Source organism: Coptis chinensis, chromosome 8, assembly GCF_015680905.1.
Source record: "Coptis chinensis isolate HL-2020 chromosome 8, ASM1568090v1, whole genome shotgun sequence".
Classification (NCBI taxonomy): Eukaryota; Viridiplantae; Streptophyta; class Magnoliopsida; order Ranunculales; family Ranunculaceae; genus Coptis; species Coptis chinensis.
The window spans coordinates 35,864,126-35,878,595 of NC_141463.1; the positions used below are offsets into that span (position 1 = coordinate 35,864,126).

A 14,470-nucleotide genomic window follows, 5' to 3' on the forward strand; every position below is an offset into this window, starting at 1 on the left:
ATCTCCTGAGCGTGTGCCCTCCGCTACCAGTACCGACGTGTTTAGGGATAGTATAGCTTGATGATTTTTATTTGTAGTTTTATTATTGTTAGTTATTTTAATATAAGTTTTAATTCCGTAATTTGAATTTTGTAGTGAAAGGGCATTTAATGCCAAAATTTAATATAATACGGTTATTTTCATTGTGCGTGGTTGTTTAATATTGATCCCACCTTCCCAAATTGTTTGGGGGTGGTATTATCTATTCCAACATGATTTTTATATGACCCTTTTTTTTAGAAGTTATTTCGGAGTCAGGGTGAGAATATTGCCGTTTAGGCATATCTATGAATAAATATCATGGTAGGATGAAATCTCGATAAAATAGGTAGGTTCTATCCTAAATTCAACCTAAAAGATACTAGGGTTGTTTTAGAATCAAGAATATGAGTTGTTTCCATTTCGGGTTTGAAAATTTTAGTATTTCCGGAAATTGCCGTAAAAACTTTTTGGCAACTTTTCGATCCGTTTTAGCAACTTAAAACCTATAAAAACTTCATTCATTCTACACTCACAACCCACACTACACCTAACTTCCATCACTCATCTTTCACTCCCACGTTTCCGGTTGTTTTTCACCATTTTAAAAAATCAGCACCTTGGAGCGCACTTGCGCCCTTATCTCTGTCAGAAATTTTGCACTGAGTGCACCTGCGCCCAAGGTGAGCGCGACTCGCGCCCAAACACTGGAACTCAAAAATTATCAGAGCACACTCGCGCCCGATGGAACACACAGCATACGACCTCCGTAAACACAAAAATTTCCAGTTTTCTGCGGGTTGTTCCCGGATCATTTGCAGCTGTTCCAAGCATCGTTTTGAGATGACATCTCCTACAATAATACCGGAATAGTCTTTCGAAGATTTGTTCCAAAGCACTACTTATGGTGCTTGGTTTCGCGAGGCGATCACGTACGTAGGCTGGGAACCGCTTATGGTAAGACCTGTTGAACTTTATTCTCCAACACTAGCATCTTATTTTTACGATAACTACATTTTCTTTGAGAGACCGGATGGAGAACAAGTGTTCTCCATCAACATTAAGATGAATTAATGGAAATTACCAGGTTCTTGCTAGCATTTGTTCTTGGACTTGCTATGCCTGTTGAAATACAAGACCCATGGTGTTATTGGGTAGATAATATGCATGTCTACACTTATGAGTTTTTGCATGAGTCGTATGGGGCAGGCATTTTCCGTATCGAGGACCAAGGGGACTATAACGTCGCTTTTGGTAGCCTGTCCATGAACATAGGAACTGTTATGTTTTGGATCATGCTAAACATTTTAGGGGAATGGCCTTTTTCTTCTGTGAATGATGCCACTTGCAGCGTCTTCCTTGCTTTAGCCACGGGACATATGTGCCATGACCTTCCCAGAACCTTGATGTCTAGTTTAGCTTGAGCCCATAGCATGAGGCATAAGTACCTTCTTATGCCTGTTCTAATTTCCCGTATTATGTTATGTTTCGTTCCTGTTTTTTGTACACGTTTCACGGATTGGATTACGGTCGATATTGTGCGACCCACCAATAGTATTATTCGATCTTTCCGTGCAATGACTTGGCAAGGGTAGAGGATACAACCTCATCAGGTTGCACCCTACACCCTGTTCAGACCAAGTGGCGCTTAATAGGTTAGCAATAATAGATGATAAATGGCGGGAAGCCTGACAAATTATCATGGCATGGCAGGACACGAAGGAACCTCACTTCTTTATAGAAGAAGAGGATGAGGAGGATAATGAATAAAGCGGGAGATATGGTAAGTTTTAATTCTAGTTAGTGTCTGCTTATGTCCCAAGCAATTTGATTCTTGTTAACCCCATAATGGGTGGAACTCTTATAGAGTTGCGTCAGTTTTTATATTAGTATGTTTTAACCTTGTTTTGCAAATATTCTAGAATTTCACACGTTTCCATGGTATTTTTCTACCCTCTTTATTTAAATGTTTTGAGGACAAAGCATGCTTCTTGTTTGGGGGGCATAGAAACACATGTAATTAAGGCATATGGTAGGATATAGATAGGTATAATATGCATTTGTTTTCTAGTTAATATTTCAAAAATTCAAAAATATAAATAAATAAGTTATGCTATACACTTAGGAATATTGGTATTGTTTTCTTTCTCTATGCTTTTAATAATCTAGAAGTCTCACGTAGCTTTTGCATTCGAATAATTTTTAGAAACTTAGGTTAATATGTAGGTAATAATCTTTGCATCTATCTATAAATATATTACATGAGTATCTATGATTGTTAGCAGTAAGTTCTGAAATCTAGGCTAGAGTACTTATTCTACAAATCCTATAAGAATATAGCCTAAAGCCTTATCCGAAATAAACATTTGAGAAATGACACAAGGGAGAAGTAAAATCTGGATAGAGAAATCACACGTCCACTTGCTTGATCACTATGCCATATCCTAAGCGAGAATTTAGGCCCTCTTTGGATCGATATAGCCAGAAATTTAAACCTATGAATTATTTTCAGCTAGTCGCCCCTCTGAGCCTTTCTTTAGCCTTTCATAAACCACAAATCTTTTACCTTGTTATAAAACAAAACAAAATAAAAAAAATTCAACCTACTCAATTTAGATAAGTCTGAGAATTGAATGAGGAAGAAAGAAGAAGAGAAAAACCTGTGTAAACAAAAGTTAGTTAATTGCTTGAAAAAATAAAGAAAAGAAGTTTCCATCCAAAGAAAAAAAAAAAAATAAAAATAGAAATAAAATAAAAACTCCAAAAAAAAAAAATAGAATAAAAGGAGTCAAAACCAAAGAAAAAAAAAAAAAATGTGGCTAAGGATGGAAACAAAGTGTAGAAGCAAAAAGTAAATAACAAGGTCTTTTCTAGTTACATAATATGAAGACTCTATTATCTCAGACTTGTCCTTTTGAATATCCATTTCCTTCCTTCTTAAACCATCTCCTAATCCCCATGAATACCTAATAAAGACCTCTAGCTCAATTAGGAATAGGTTAGTGTGATAGCAAGTGGCAGATGTGTTTGATCGACTCGGCTTCCTTGTTGTCATTGAGATTGTAAGGTAAAGTGTGCCCACTGCACACTGGAGTAGCAAAACTTGAGTGGAAAAATCAGAGTGTTGTATCTTGACTATTATTGTGAGAACCTACTTAAGGACGCTATTCCGAGTTTTAGAAACGAACCTGCTAGGCATTTCATAGTATTACTCATTATATATATTATTATTGTAGATGATTGATTATTATGTATATATTAGCTTAGGTTTCGACTTGATTACTCTATGTGCATTGCTAGTGAGAGGTATAGTTAATTTAGAGCATGAATAAAGGAAACAATAGTTTTATTTCTTAGTGGATTTTGTAGTATAGATGAAGTTTGTGAGTACCTTCACTGGAAAACTCTCACAAGGCTATAACTCGTCCACTAGGGAATTCCTAGTGGTTTAAGGCCTTGTTGCATATGGTTATTTCAATTGCACTCAGCGAAACGAGAGTAGATAGAACTCCATTTTTGGTCACTTATTCTAATTACTCATCTTTGCTTGAGGACAAGCAAAATGCTGTTTGGGGGTGGTTTGATAAGAGCCCAAAACTGTAGTTTTAACCCCTTAACCATCATACTTTTAGACCAATTATGTGAGTAATAATTAAGAGTTAATACTGATTACTTGTTTTTTATACATTTCAGGCTTCAAAGTCCATGATGAGCAGAAATGTGCCACTTTAGCGAGATAAAGGAGAAAAGGTCGGTTGCTAAGGAGTTCCGTGATTAAAGGCCAAGATTTAAGAAGACAAAGCCTTTGTAAGCCCGGTCAAAAGCTGAAAAGTCGACGCGGGTAGAAACAACACACAAAGTCAACAGAACTTCCGAAGGCCGTATCTTTGGACTCAGACCTCGGAATTGGGCCTAGATTCAAAATTGGATTAGTTAGCCTCCATTAATTATTTTTAGAACTTAGTTTTATAATTTCAATTAGTTAATTAGTTAGTTTTTCATATCTTGTTTTAGATCTAGTTTCATGTTTAATTAATTACTTTAGAACAAAGTAGATTATTAATTTAGTATTTGAATCATTGTTTTATTATTCATTAGATTAATAAAATAGTGTTCTTGGTAATCTAGTTTCATTTTCCATTTACTTATTTAGTTCAATTCTTAGATTCAATTATTTGTCTTTATTAGATTGAATAGATTTTTGCATGAGTAGTTTCCATTTGAGTTTAAATAAGCAAAGTTTCAATCTTTATATCATGTCTTGTTGAATTTGATTGGGAATGATAGCGTGATGATTCTCGGCTAAACCTCCATTAGAGGGGGTTGAGAAGCCTTGATGAAAGCTTGATTCCAATTATCGTAAGAGTGGTCGTAATTTCCTTTCCACTCTAGAAATGATTAGTTCACCATGAGAATGGGTGTAATCGTTCACATGCTAGTTATGAATTGGTAGAAATGCCATGTGTAATTAGGGATTAAGAATAACCAGATTGTTCTCATGGGATTCAATTCGGATTACGACGATTCGTCGTTAGTGGATTAAGTTGAGCTAAAGTGGAATCAAACCCCCTCTAACTCCTTATCATAGAATTGACGTAGTATTCCCATAGTTGTTTAAATAGTCGACTAGTTGCATCTTGTGGGTAGTTGCATCATAGTCTAGTTATCATTTCGTAAATCTCTCATTAGACTTAGAGTAGAGTAATTAGACTAGAAAACACAATCTTGGAAGGACTAGGAGTGGAACGAACTTCTTACTCCACTATATCTGTTCAATAGATCGAGAGTAGAACAATCTTTGATAAATTTAGCCACGTAATATAAGTTTTAGTTTACTTACGTTTTGAGTTTCATCGTTCATTTTGTAGGTAAACTTTATATCTTTTATGTTTATCAAATGCATGCCGCCATCTTAGTTTCACTTTTCGCATTGTTTTCATAGTATAAGTACTCTTCTTAAAGTCCCATTTCACCCACCCACCCTTGTTCGATTCTAACTGTGGTTGTCTTTTTCAGCATTAAACTTCCTCGAAAAAAAAAAAAAAAAATTGCATGGAGCGCACTGCGCTTAAAGTTCTTGGAAGTTTGGCCGACGACCAGCTTCAAACCGGCGTGACCGCTCAAACATCTGAAACTTCGAAGTTTTCATTGAGCACACCTGCGCCCAAAGTGAGCGCACCCGCGCCCTGAGCTGAATTTTGCCGGATTTCCACAGGTTTGATTCGAACTTCAATTTTTCAAGTTTTTCAATGTTCTAACTTGTTATATACACTGAACACGCGTAAACAAGACGCTATTCATAAGCGAAGCAAGGACGCAATCAGGTATTCCTTTCTTCCACACCTTGCATCTCCTGTCAGAGGTTTATACTAGTATATCAGGATTGTTTGGAGTGTTGACGTGTTTAGCTAAGTTTGGTCTTAGCCTTGTATGAGATTAAGGTCTGGTCGAACAAAAACACCGAACGTAATTACACGACAACGTCAACAAACAAGTCTATCTAGTATACCACCCACTACACCTCTAGCTACTATTTCACACACACCACCTGATATAATGCCTGAAGAAGGAGAGACTCCTCTCTCTGACTTCTACAAAGCCTTAAGCGATAGCCCCAAATCTTGCATCGTTCTAGCAAACCCAGTGGGGGATTTCCGAATCCCCCCAAATATTTTTAATTTGTTACCCGTTTTTCATGGTTTAGACCATGAAAAACCTTATCAGCACATGCATAGGATTGAACAAGTCCTAACAACATTCCACCATCCTATGGTTGGTGCGGAACAAATTAAACTGAGGGTATTCCCTTTCACCTTAGCCGATAAGGCGTCTTTGGTTAAGCGCCAAAGCCTAATTAATGGACTCGTGGGCTAAACTTGTTCATTTGTTTATGGAACATTTTACCCACCCCTAAAGACGGATGAGATGCTTTCCAAGATTCATTTCTTTTCGACAAAATCCTCATGAATCATTTTGAGAGGCTTGGAATCGTTTCACCGATCTCCTTATAGAGTGTCCACATCATAACCTAGCGAAAGACACGTTAGTTAGATTGCCTTTTCAAAGGACTTCTACACCACCATAAAGAAGTCCTTGACATAATGAATGGGGGTAGTTTCTTAAGTAAAGGAGCCTCGGAGGCTTATAAATTTTAGAGGATCAAACTAAGCGAAATAACAACTGGGGGTAGTGACGATATCCCGCTCCGCTTAGTTCTTCTAATCTGATTAAGGCCGCCGGTATGTTTGAAATTAAACACGATCCCGAGCTTAAAACTCTAATCAATCACTCACTAAAAGGTAGAGGCCATTTACGTTCAACAAAAGCCTATCCCCGTCATGAATGTAAATTCAAATCCATGTAGTTTCATTTGGAGTCATGAGCATCCCGACTCCCATCGTCCCTATATCCTATGAACACAGGCTTGTTCCATTAATAGTGAACCTAACACCCCTTGGAGACAAAATCCCAACTTCGGGTTGGAGAAATAACCAACACGCCACACCTTCGTGGTACAATAATCAATATGTTAGGCCAACGACAGGTTATAACCAAGCTCCACCACGACAAGGGCGAGGTCGGGGTAATTATAATAATTATAACAACCAAGTGCAACCTCGACAAGGTCAAGCACAAGGTCAAGGTAGTTATAATAATTATAATGCTAATAGAGGTATCGTTCCGGTAAATAATAACGATCAAAATCCGCCCATAAATAATTCACGCGAGATAGTTCCAGTCACACCACCCGTGACTACTACACCCACACAACCAGATCGTCTTGACACCTTCATACAAGTGAGCCAAAAACTTTTCCAAACCATGGCTCAATCTAACCAACAACTTCTACAATCCATTAATAATTTAAGCCAACAGTTGGCCCAAGATAAAACCTAACCCAAAGGTGTGTTTTAGGTCACGCAATACCTAATCCTAAAACAACAAACACAGCCTTTGAGGTAATTGATAATACTAGTAATGAATATGAAAATGTAGGTGAGCTAAATGCCATCACCACTCTTCGTTCTGGCAGAGTGGTTGATAACAAAGTAACTATGCCTATAGTTACCCCACCAGTAGCACCTACACTTGCTATTTTACTAGATACCGAAATAGAAACTGAAGAGCCTACCATTATAGAGGTACCAGTTACAACACAACCTAAGAAACAGAAAGCCAAGGTTAAACATCCAGGTGATACATATGCTAAATATAGAGAGAAACCACCGTTTCCACAAAAATTAGCCATGTTAACTAGGGATACAAATTATGAATAGATTAGGGACGTTTTCAAGAATCTAACTATAAACCTTCCCTTCCTCGAAGCTATTAAAAAGCTACCAAACCATGCTAAGTTTCTTAAGGAGTTGTGTACTACTAGGCGGAAGACTAATATACCAAAAGACACCTTTTTAACAGAACAATTCCCAACTATATCTGAACATAATGAAATTGTTAAGTACAAGGACCCTGGTCGTCCTATTATACAATGCACCTTAGGAGATTCCTATACGACGACCACGTTATTAGACCTGGGGGCTAGTGTTAACTTACTCCCGTTTTATTTGTATAGACAAATAGGTCTAGAGGAGATGCAACCCACTAAAATGACGTTGCAATTAGATGATCGGTCTATTAAGTATCCTAAGGGTGTGGTTGAAAACGTGCTGGTAAAGGTTCAGGATTTCTACTATTTGGCTGATTTTGTCATCCTCGATACAGAAGTCGCTAACGACTCTGTCCCGATCATCTTAGGGCGTCCTTTCCTGGCAATTGCCAATGCGCTCATTAATTGCCGTGATGGTTCGATGTCCATGTCTTTTGGCCATTTTGTTGTTGAAGTAAATATTTTTAAAACAAAGACACATTTACCCGATTCGTCTATGGATGGAGAGGTTAGCATGATCGAGAGCTTCGCTCGAGATTATTTTAACAACACGTTCCCTGATAATCATATGCCCAAATTTCTTTCCTTTGGAAGTTCAGACTCCAACATTTTCATCCCTACACTAGTCGATACACAAATTATGGATGAGGACGAGATAGATGACTTTCTCAAAGATATAGAGGACTACCATAGTAATGTGGATATGACCAATCTAGATGAGGAATTCGATGAGTTTCTTAGAGCAGGTGATGATTCACCCTATCAAGAACTACTTTGCATAACATCCACCTCGACTCCCCTCCTTCCACCCTTTCAAAGGAATCTCGAGTTTGCACTTGATCCTTTTGTTTCTCCTGTGCTTCATAATTTTTTAAATCCACCTAGTAAACAAATACTTCAGAAGGACAAACAATTTGACACCTTCATTTTCAGACTTGAGACAGTCCCTACCTACACCATGAATGAGTTTTGTGCTAAACCCACATCCTCATTGTTTACATGCTTTCCTTCTACAACGTATCCATATCCACCATATCTTCCACAACCATTCACTTTTCCACACTTATTCACTAGGACACCCTCTCGTTCAAAGATGAAAAAGAAGGTGCATGCTAGGTTATGTTATAGGTCTGTCCGACTTCGCTTTCAGTTCACTAGGTTGCGTCATAGGAAATCTTGGTGCTTGATTATGTTTGGATATATTTTCTGTGATATTTATTTATGGAATGATCCACAACTATTTCGGTTGTTGATATATGATAAACTACATGTTCATACATATGTTTAGATAAAGTCTCGAGTATCTGACTATAAACGACTCAATTTTTGTGTTTGGTGCATTTCCTTTCATTTCCAGATATTGGTGAGTGCACCATTAAGGTAACCGGGCCCTCCCTATGGAGTGTGTGGCTGTAAGTACCGGATCCTAAGTCCACGTTTAACATAATTCACGTTTTCCACTCTTGCATGTTTTCTCGAATTTTTGAGTCATGTTTCTCTATGGAGTGAATTATGTCCTTATTGCTTATTGCAATCTCTATGAAACTTCACCTTGCCATTTAGTTAGGTTCTGCTTATAAGACCTCACATTCACTTGCTTACTATTATTAATACACTATTATCAAATGTTGGTCTTCATACTAATTTGTCAACCATTCAAACATGTGACATTGTACCTTATGCAACTACGCTTCTATTAATTCAATATTAATACTTTAGATCTTCATCCATTGAAAAAAAATGAAAAATAAAAAAAAATGAATCACCTAGTGTTTTGAAAATAATGTAAACTGGTGAATCACCCGTGTTGCGAAATTATAAGTGTGAGGTAGAATTTTAGGCTTTTCACATACTCGGGAATTCTAGCCAATTTGTTCATTTATATCCACACTCAAGCTTATCAAAGCAACACACACCCTGTTATTATATATTCTTTAACCCTGCTATTCTAACTTTAAGTTTACAAATATAAGTATTCTTCTAAACTTTTCAAGTACTATCCAAATGACAACATAACCAAAATGTGAACACATTACTCTAATATTGGTCGGCAAACTATCATTGTTTCGTACTTATCAGTGTTCTCACTGGAATTGACTAAATATTCATGTATCTAAAAAGGATTTCATAGATGAATGATCAACACCAAATCATGGAGTGTCTAGAAAGGATACAACATAGTAAACCAATAGCAGTGGCTATGTAATATTTGAATATTATCAGTCCATCATATTGTTATAATATGTTTCCTACAATAATGATACAATAGTAGGTGTGACTTATTTATGTTTTTTCTTCTCCTGCGACTACAAAGGAAATGGACTTGATCTAATTTTATCATCGAAAAAGCTTGCATGCAATGTATCATCTAGACACCATCTATACTGCCCGAGTTCACTCCTAAACAAAGACAGATCCAAAGATAATGACGACATTGTCATATGCAAAGCAATCAACCTTAATCCTAATAAATACATACTGTGTCCCAAAAGCAAAAAAAGAATTCCACATAGTCACATCAATTAGGATGATAACCGCCTCAGGTTCTTATGTTCGTTGGAGACTACATCTTGATCATTTGAGAGTTTCGTTTCTTTTTTCATTGTACAATCCTTACTTTCCTAAAAATTGGTTCCCATAAAACTTTATCATGTATTCATAAGGGTTTTGTAGTATATTAATTTCAGCTTTACTGAGTTATGGCTTGAGAGTTGTATTACTTGAATTGCTCAAGTAGGGTAACAATATATATACATGTTAGACTAAAACTTCGAAATCATTATATGAACCTACTTATGGTGAAATTGGAAAAAGAAAATCAAATGGAAGATGAATAATTGGAGGTAGATTGAATATTAAGTTAGAGCGTAGCATAACAATGTACATGGAAAAGTAATGATAGTCCTATAAAATCCAAACACTAATAATGTGTTACCTTTGCACTCGTAGACTTTGTGTCACTAACATCTATGATAGGCAATGTCCTCATATGGTATCAATAAGTACAAATAAGGATTTTCACATTTATTGAAATTTTCCACCATGTAGTTTATATTGGATTTTCTCTGCTTCCAATACCTGTATTGGACAAACAATATTTTCTTCAGCATTCTCTTCGTGTATATCTAGAATGAGGCATAGAAGTGGAGAAAATAGACGAGAAAATGCATTGCATATATTGAGGGAATGTCAAACATCATATCATGCATTATGTGACTAAAACTTCTTATAATCCATGAACCCCTCGAATGAAACCATAATTTTCAATATGATTAATACCTAGGCCCTTCGGTTTTGAATTCTTACCTTGCTTTAGGTTATTTAAAACTGACTATTATCTGCATGTTAGCTTCCTAGAACTCATTAGAAATTTAGCAAATTCCAGCAAAAAAGAACTAAGAAGAGGCAAAAATAGCAAATTCCATACAAATATAGTACAATGCTTAACACCGGAATTCTATCAAATTCATGAAAATGTATAAAAGCTTGCAAGTCGTGTATAAAATCTTGTGGGAGCCTTCTATTACATGAAAGCTTCAAGTACACATTCCTAGAAGAGGCAAAAGTTGCAACTGAGAACGTTTGCTATAAACCAAAAAAAAAAAAAAATACCCATAAAAATCAAAATCTTGCAAGCTAATTAAGAGTCTTTTATCACAAATGCATACAACCACAAGTGCTAATTACATAACGTGATCTAGGTAAGGATATCTACTTATCTATTGGCCATATTAAAACCTTCGAAGCCATTAATTGTCAAAATGAGGAGTGATATACATACAAAAGAAAAGCAGGAACTAAAAAAAACCAGTTACCCATTTTGTTGTTGTCGAACTTTTAGCAAATACTAATGTATTAAAATAGCAACAAATATCAAACTAATTAAAATAACGTATCCACTTTAATTAGTTGCACACACACACACACACACACACACACACACACACACACACACACACACACACACACACACATATATAGGGATAGAGCCACTCCCGAGACTTACAAATTGAATTAAGACTTGATTTTTTGTGGATATGATGTTCTCACAATAGATAGCATGCCAACAAAATTTCATCCTATTTGGATATGTCTAACCTTGCGAAAACTAGTGTTCAATTTTGAACATTTATCTAACGGTCCAGAATTTTCTGATTTCGTAATAATATTTGATTAGGTTAAACATATTTGAATGAGCCAAAATTTTGTGGGCATGTTATTTTGTGGGCTCTATCCCTCCCCATATATATATACTTTTTGGGTCAGGGTGGTCTTTTAATCACATACTATAATAAGCTAAAGACCACTGAAGGAAGAAATCAATTGATTAGAGGATAATGCAATAATCAGGTGATGTTGAATGAATAATTGTGTGGAGAAGGCAAAGTACCCGATTTGGAGTTTTGAACACCCATGAACTGTGTACTCTACAAATATTCAATAATCGAGTCTATTAAGGATAAAAACCAATTAAGACCTAAACAAAATAGAAACTAAATGAAGATTACCTGAGACAATTGATGTGAATTATGACAATTTTGTTATTGTTCTTGTTGTTTGTGAGAGAGAAATGAAGTTTTTATTTGTGTTTTGGGAAGAAGAGGGGGATTTGGAAATTAGTTGAGAAGAAAACAATCACTTCAATGAATCAATGAAATGTGAAGAGAGAACAACAATGAATCAAAAAGCATAATGGACCTTGCCTTCTTTATTTCTTCTTCCTGTGTGTGTTGAAGACAAAATATCAATTAGCTTGAGAGAATATAGAGGTTTTTGTTTTTTGGAATCAATTTTTGTGTTTTTATGATCCGTAGTTATATCACGAATCATAATCTTGATTGGCGTGGAATTGTTTTTTTTCTTAATTGTACATATCTCAAGAACATCTAGCTATAGAATCTCGACCAAATCATATGTCTAAGATAATTCAGAGTAGGGACCGACTTGCAATTAATCAAAATTATGTTTGACTTTTTAATTAACATTGTGTCCTCACTTAAAAATATTGCTGACGTGGCTTCCTGAAATCCCTTATGAACATTTTCGCCCACTGTGCAATAATAGATTTAGATGGGTAGGAGGGAAATAATTGGGGTTTTCCGTAGAGATTCAATCTAGTAAGTTCTCTTGATATTCCACACTGGTCAAAAGCAGCAGTGACACCATTTGATAACCACAAAATAAAATGATTATGTTAATGTAAACAAACACACACTTAAACAACTTATGTAGTTAAATCAAGTACCTTACTCTTTAATTATGTTGAAGTATAGTATGAGAAAAGACAATCATACCCACCTAAAGGCGAATGAAATATAAAACTACTATAATTAAATACTAAGGAAAAGATGGTGAGAGAAAAGGATTTGTTGTTTCATTATACTACTTTTAAATAAGAATCAAAATTAACAATTCTACTAAAGCAATTAAAAAGTGCATTTTGATGAATGGAAGGAATATGGGGAGAGATTTAAAATCCACCTTTGTAATTTTTATTTTTATTTTAATCTATTTTTTATTGTAAAGTTCTCTTTTTTTGTATTGTTACGTAGTGTTTCAATACAAAGTTTCAAACTTGATTTATCCCTAGTAGTTTCAAACTTGATTTAGCCTTGTGTCACCTAATTATTATTCAATAAACAATAGACGAAAACATTAATTATGCTAAAAAGAATAAGAAAGCTTAGATTTTTATTGAAAATGGAGTTTGAAGAACAAAAAGGGTGCTAACCTTAAAAACAAAACTAATTAATGGAATGCCTAGAGTTTAGCTATACTATTCATTTTATAGATTACAATTAGGATTAAACATATGTGATTCAAAATTCTATTGGGAGCCAATTTGGGCTAAAATCCATAACATAAATGCCCAATGTAAGCCAAAACGTACCCCTTGAAATGATCGTTCTACCCTTTTTGCCAGCTTTTACTACTTTTATGTAGAGAGCTTTATACCATTAGAAAGCTCTTCTCAAGTCGGTCATTTTGATATATATAGTGGGTCTCCATCCAAGGTCCAAGTCCAAAGTTAATAAATGTTGACTTTTCAGGTCTTGTGCTACCCGGGTTAATCTTCCTTTGACCGCATTGACTTGGGCTCTTTTAGGGCTTCTTCTCCTTGAGGCTTGGACTTTTTGTGTGGGTTTCTCTAGCAATCCACTTTAGCTCTTCTTCCATACAAAATTGGCTTAATTTCCTCACTTTATTAACTATAAAACTTGTAACTTGCAAAAACAAGTAAATAAAGATAAATCCACAATATTATTACAATGTTTATTATACAGTGTTTTTGGTGTTTATCATATCTCTAGGTCCTACAAAATTGTTGTTACTTAATTGGAGGTATATGAGTTTAGGATTGTGGGAGAGTAACTAGAACTTTTCCTACCAAAACATTGTAACTCGCAGAAATGGTGAGTCATTCCATGAAATTAAAAGATCTTGAGTTATTTGAGATTTGAAAGCTAGTAGTGCAAGTCTATCTTGTTTCATTTCCTAAGATGTTGGTGAAATACAACTGAGAAGGATTGCAGTTAAAAGATAGAAACTCATGATCCTCATCTTTAAAGAAACAGATCGAGCAAATGTCTGGGACAGAATATCAAAGTTCTTTTTGAGGAGATATATACATACTCATTTGATTAAAAATAGATATTTGTATCAAAACTCAAAAAAATGCTTAAAGTAATGAAATGATTATTAAGTAGGCATGGTAGTAAGATTGGATTAGATATGAGTGGCCAGTCTTGATTGGTTGGTTGACATTTTGAATTAGATATTAAACGTGGTATTCTTCCACACTTGTTTTTTTTACCAACAATTATATATGTGTCGTTTTCTTTGTACAATATACCATTAAAGTTTTTCTAATAATGACCTCAATAGTACTATACTGACAAATTTATCTCGTTTCAATTAACACATTTTAACTTAGCTAACAATTCTTTGATTGGATCCTTGGCATCGGCAAGTAACTTGATAGATCTTGAAGGTCTATGTATGGTTGAACTAGAAGTGCACTTGCTACTAGTTCCTCCTTAGAATACCTATTTTTATGGTTTTTTT

General features: G+C 35.3%; 1 pseudogene; it reads right to left on the reverse strand.

Moving 5' to 3' along the window:
- Positions 1–5,953: 5,953 nt before the first annotated feature.
- On the reverse strand, positions 5,954–6,048 carry LOC147481308 (small nucleolar RNA R71; annotated as a pseudogene).
- Between the last annotated feature and the right edge of the window lie 8,422 nt (positions 6,049–14,470).